The sequence below is a fragment of the Rutidosis leptorrhynchoides genome, chromosome 8, assembly GCF_046630445.1.
Source record: "Rutidosis leptorrhynchoides isolate AG116_Rl617_1_P2 chromosome 8, CSIRO_AGI_Rlap_v1, whole genome shotgun sequence".
Taxonomy (NCBI): Eukaryota; Viridiplantae; Streptophyta; class Magnoliopsida; order Asterales; family Asteraceae; genus Rutidosis; species Rutidosis leptorrhynchoides.
Window position 1 is genome coordinate 133,099,952 of NC_092340.1, and position 6,660 is coordinate 133,106,611.

At 34.9% G+C, this 6,660-nt stretch overlaps 1 non-coding gene across 1 annotated transcript; it reads left to right on the forward strand.

Annotated features, from left to right (window-relative positions):
• Positions 1-2,621: 2,621 nt before the first annotated feature.
• Positions 2,622-2,728, forward strand: LOC139865293 (small nucleolar RNA R71). Its single transcript, XR_011764818.1, has one exon. It is a non-coding gene; the product is annotated as a small nucleolar RNA R71 (small nucleolar RNA).
• The last annotated feature ends 3,932 nt before the right edge of the window (positions 2,729-6,660 follow it).

Consider the following 6,660-nt stretch of genomic DNA (forward strand, 5'->3'; position numbering starts at 1 on the left):
TAGCCAATGCATACGCACCATCCCGTGATGGTTCGGGTCGGGACAAGTTCATTTTGGTCGTTTAAGATCACCGTGGTCCCACCCTTTTTGGGCACCACTTGGACGAGACTCACCCATGGCGAGTCGGATATTGGATAAATAAGCCTCGCGTCCAATAGTTTGATCACTTCCTTTTTGACAACCTCTTTCATGTTTGGGTTAAGTCTTCGTTGTCTTTAGACAACCATTTTATAGTTCTCCTCCAAGAGGATTTTGTGCGTGCAATATGATGGATTGATCCCCGGGATATCCGTGGTCTTCCATACTATGGCCTTATGGTAAGACTTAAGTAATGAGACAAGTCGGGTCTTTTGGTCTTGGGTGAGTTTTGAAGAAATAATCACCGAAAGTTGATTTTCTTCCTTAAGATAAGCATATTCAAGATGTTCAGGGAGCTCTTTAAGCTCAAGAGTAGGAGGCTCCTCCCATGAAGACTTGATTCAAAATCTATCTTCATGAGGGATAGAATCATATGGTTCTTCCTGAATGATCTCATTTTCACTTTCAAATTCATCAACATTAACATTCATCAATTCCCTAAAATCGGCCTCTAAATCCATAATTCCATTATCACAAGTTTGGTCGAACCCCGTGGTATCAACATTTATGAGTTTTTCAAGTTCGTTATGCACATAAAGGTCAATGTGGTCAAACGCATAGCACTCATCATCATCGGTGTTACTCGGTTGCTTCATAGCTTCCCAGATATTGATGGCCACACGCTCTTCACCAACTCCAATGTTGAATTGGTTGCATTGCACTAAGGTGATGGTGTCGGCGGTCGCCAAAAATGGTCTACCTAATATGAGGGGACTTGAAGGTCCTCCTTCATCTCCATGATAACAAAATCAACCGGGAACACCAAGGTGTCAATACTAACCAAGATGTCCTCGGCGATGCCAATAGCGGTATCAAATGAATGGTTGGACAATATTATCCTAATTCGAGTCGGTTTAAGAGGCCCAAGACTGAGTCTCTCTTAAAGTGAATGGGGCATTAGGTTAATGCTTGCACCCAAGTTGGCTAGTGCATTGAACACTTCCGATTCACCAAACTTACAAGGGAAAACAAATTTTCTCGGATCTCCTAACTTCTTAGGAATCCTTGGCCTCATTTAAGAATCTTGTTACACTCCTCTTCAATAAAGAATGAAGTTTCGTCATGGTATTTACCCCTTTGAGATATTAGCTCCTTGATGAACCGACCGTAGTTTGGCATTCCTTTAAGCACATCGGTTATGGGAAAGTTAACCGAGATGTTTTTCATCATTTCTTAAAACTTTCAGCCTACTTTTCCTTCTTTAAAGCTTTTAGATATGGCACCGGTCTCGTAACCCTTGAAGACTCATCACCTTTTTTCTTACCCGATTCATCATTACTCGTGCCCTCGATTGAGTTAACCTTTTCTTTACCCTCCTCCTTGCTAACCCCGGTTTCCTCTTCAACAAAACTTGGTAGTGGTTCATGGGTTATAAAGGGTTATGGATGGAGATCTTTAATCCCTTGTGTGGTTAAAAAGCTTCGAGTAGTTATGGCGTTTAAATTTTCATTTCGGTTTGGGTGGTTAGGGTTTTGGTTGGTGCATCACTCTTGTGTTGTTGTTTTGTTGGTTTTGGTTGTGGTGACGGTTATTGTTGATTGGGTTAACTTGAGTGTTTGAAGGTAAAGTTCCTTGTGGTCTTTCGGCAACTTGATTTGAAAGTCTTCCAACGACACTCTCAAGGTTTTGAAATAAAGCTTGTTGGTTTCGTATTTGTTGCTTCAAGAGCTCGTTCTCTTTCATTAGGAAAGCTTCAGTTGATTCTACCTTCTTGATGTAGTTTTGCATGACTTCTTCTAAACTTTTTGAAGGTTGGGATTGTTGAATGTTTTGTTGAGGTTGTTGATTGTAACCTTGGTTATTTTGTGGTTGAATATAACCTTGGTTGTTTTGATAATTCGAATTGGCTTGGTTGTTATAAGGTTGGTGGTTGTAAGGTTGTTGGTTTTGATACTGAAAGTTGTTGTTCCGGTTTAATTATAGTTGTTGTTGTAACCTTGGTTGCGGTTTTGGTTTGTAAATCCGGGTGGTGTATTGGTTTGGTTGTTGAATGACACTTGTTTTTTATTAGGATTGTAGTAGCCTTGGTTCGATGTTCCTCTCCAATGATAGTTTTGATTACTCACGTAGTTTACATGAGCATCCAAATTCATGGGAATGTCATCTATATCAACATGATTGCATTGAGTAATTTGAGGATAACTCTTTGTGAGATGCGGACCCTCGCATCGTTGACAACCTACTTGCATTGTGACTATCATTTGTTGAATCTTTTTCAACTCTTTCCCATACATTTGAAATTGATTGTTCAAGCTTGCAAGCGTCACTTGCCCATTATCACTCTCGATTTTTGCTACACTTTTCCTTGTCAAATCTTGTGGTGAAGGTGCCCATTCGTATGTGTTAACCGAGATGTCTTCCAATAAGATTTCGGCCGCATTTGGTGATTTATACATTAATACCCCACCAGATGAAGAATCAAGATATTGCTTCGTCAAAGCATTACAACCCGGTAAAATGTGTTGATGTACTCCTTTTTTGTTAAACCGTGCGGTGGGCAAGCTCTTATCATTTTCTTGAATCGTACCCACGCATCATACAAAGATTCATCACCCCGTTGGGTGAACCCATTAATCTCCATTCAAAGTCATTCTACTTTTGATGGTGGAAAGAAGTGATTGATAAACTCATTGGTTAAATCTTGAAAGGTTCTTATGGAATCGGATGGTAAGCTCTTTAACCCAATCTTCGCTTCCCCCTGAAGTGTAAAGGGGAATACCCTTAACTTAAAAGCGTCATCGGTGACATCCTTGTATTTGTAGATATCACAAAGATCATTAAAGTGTTGGATGTGTTCGAACGGATTTTCGTCTATCATCCCTTGAAAATATGTATCTTTGATCAACGTGAAAAAGTTACCCTCAATCTTCTAAATTTCCGCCTCGATTGGTGGCTTTGTAATAGCCGGTGCTATCATTTTTGGTGCAACTAATCTAGCGTTCCACATCGGCATGTCGTTCGGATCATTCAATAACTCTTGATTAACCGGTGGATCATGGTTGATTGGATTACCCTCCTCATTGAGAATCGGTTGACTGTTATGATCCATGTGACGCCCCGTACAAAATCAACGTGTACGGATCATCATCAACAGGATCATCACACGGTTACAATACTATATGTTGTTTTAAAACAAGTTTGCATTCATGGAAAGATAATGTTTTACAAAAGATAGCGTGCTTCTACGAATAGAAAGCAATTAACATAAGTACGAGACCCAAGGGTCATTACAAATTCATTGTTCAAAAGTAACATAGTTTGTGAATGCAAGGTAAAAGTTTCATGCAGAGACATCTCTAATCAAAGCAGCGGGAGTCTACACAGCAAGTCTAACAGCGAGACTAATACAGCGGAAGCATCAAACGTCTAAGCACCTGAGAAATAACATGCTTAGAAAGTCAACACGAATGTTGGTGAGCTATAGTTTAATTGTAACAGTAATGTAATGTAGGCCACTAGATTTCGTATTCAAAACAGTATGAAAAGTATATGCTTAACTGTGGGCACTTGGTAAATAACTTAACGTAAATATCACCCCCTAATAGTACACTTGGCGAGTACGTATGTTCTCGAAGTATTAAACTCCCGTTAAATGCTAGCGCGACTAGCCCGAGTGGGGATGTCAAACCCTATGGATCCATATCTAATATTCGCGTTCACCGGTTCAAAAACCAATGATTAAACGTTACCGTGCTAAGGGGAATCTTTGTGCCGTTATATCACTGATGTGTGCGAGGTGGGGTACAAAATATACTATTATTTTTATTACGAAATACGATACAATTTACACAAGTTTTATTTATTTATATAAATGGGATATACTTAAACCTTGCTACAACACTTATAGGCAGTGTACCTAATCGTAGAGTAGTGTAGTTTTTAGCAAGTCCGGTTCATTCCACAGGGAGCTAGCTGAGTTTAACGCTATATTTTTTAACAACTATATTTATATAAAATATATATAATTATATATAGTAATATTATTATAAAAGGGGGTTTTTACAGTTTAATGACCGGTTTGTCGATTTTAAATAAAGCGTAAAGATAAATGACGATAATATAAATGATAGAATTTAAATTGCGATAAAGTAAATTGCAGTAATTAAAATGACAGTAAGTAAAGTTACGATGAAATATGAAATAAAATTATTATGCTTATTTAAACTTCCGTAATCATGATGTTTGACGTTTTGATTTTAATTAATTGTTACCCGGGTTAATTATCCTTTGTCCTGGTTTATTTGATACCTATCTGGTTTTTGTCCATAATAGTCCATCGGTCATAATTATAAAATGCTCGTCAAATTAACCTTATTCCCGAAGCCAAATATTCCAACTAATTAGGGATTCGAACTGTAACAAGGTTTTAATACTTTGTTAATAATTACACCAGGTTATCGACTGCGTGTAATCCAAGGTTTTAATACTTTTTGAACAATTACACCAATTATCCTTGTTTGTAATCCACCCCTGTTTTAATGAGATATGAATATTAATTTACCCACTTGATCAGAAAGAATAATCAATTACCCAACCCGAATAATTAATTAAATGATCGTAAAATGTGTCGTATAAATGTCACTAAATAGAACATACATAATCATTTTAATAATTATTAGATTAACTAATTTGAAGATAGGTTCGACAGATTCTAATGAGTTGTCATTCGATTAGACAATACCCCCTATCTATTAATAGTCAATAGTCCAATGTCCACAAGTGTCGGTCTTTTGTCCAAACCTTAATTATGGTACAAAATCTAATAACCCCGTCTTAATATTTAGTCTAACATCACGATTACTTTGGCTCAAATAAGCATAATAATAACTTAGTTACGAGACATTAAATTAAAAAGGAAGAACATAGCTTACAGTGGTGATTAATTGCGTAGCGTTGCACGGACAGAATTTCGACTTACAAAACCTTAAAACATTTCTTACATTAACCCAATTATTATTATACTTAATTTAAAATTAATATTATAAATATATATATATATATATATATATATATATATATATATATATATATATATATATATATATATATATATATATATATATATATATATATATATATATATATATATATATATATATATATATATATATATATATATATTTTCGTTACTAAGAAGGAAAAGAAAAAGATGTGTTTTACATTCGCTGAAAACGTTGCAATTTATAGGACTTGACCTGAGATTCCCAGCCTTGCGATCGTATGCTTCTTCCCCTTCCTGGCCATACGATCGCATGGCCAGCTGTTCCAGCTCACATTTGGTTTTTAAAACATGGGCTGATTTTTAATCTTTAAGGAGATTATCCTTTCTGGGGGTCTGATTCATTAGTCTTATCAAGCTAATTTTCACGGCGCCCTCCCCATTTTACGAGACAGATCCTCTCATGGTTAGGATAAGTCTGACCACTTGGCGACCCTGTTTGATGCTGAGGTTCGTGGATTTCCTGCTGATTTTAGAGATGACTTTTCTAGATTTTTCGTCAACCTACAGCTGGTCTGGACGACAACTTCCTGACCTAAATCAAGAAGCGTGTGTCTTTTTCGAATGACTTAATTCCTTTTAATGATGGAATTGATTCATCGTGTAGATCCATCTTTCTTTCAAATATATTACAGTAATTCGGGTAAAACTGATTAGTTTAATCCAATGCAAAAGTACCTGCAATAATCTTGTACAAAATATGTGATATGTGTTTTAAAGAACTTGATAAATTCTTCCCACACTTAGCTTTTATATATTCTTTTCTTTGCCTTTTTATTCTCTTCTATTCCATTTTAAATGAATTCAAGCGTTTTGGGTTGTTTCTCCATTTTTGTTCTCTCCGAGGTAACAATAATTTCGCCATTAACACCTAGTTTTATCGTTCATAAATATGTATAAACATGATTTTAAATTCATTTAGTTGAAAATTTTTCAAATTTTCACAAAATTTGGCAATTAAACTAAGTGTAAACTCGAGAGAATTTATAACCCTTCCCCACACATGAGATCATGCAATGCCCTCATTTGCATGAAATCGGACTATAATTATAAATTCATGAGGGTGATTAGTGTAGAAAAGTGATTAAAAATACCCAGTTTGAAATTTCTAAGCTCGTTGAATGATAGATGGCGCGCATCATCGTTCATTTCTTTTGTTGTAATTTCACATATGTTTTGCGTCTTATCGTCAAAATTAGTAGCTTTTGCTGAACTTAATCTTTGAAAGTGCGCCGTTTTACCCTGTTTTGTACATGAGATAAACTACAAATATATACATACTTTTACATAGATACATATATATATATATATATATATATATATATATATATATATATATATATATGTATATATATGTGTATATATATATATATATATATATGTATATATATGTATATATATATATATATATATATATATATATATATATATATATATATATATATATATATATATATATATATATATATATATATATATTATAAAACCTTTAGTTATTAAAACAATTTAAATGAATAATTTTT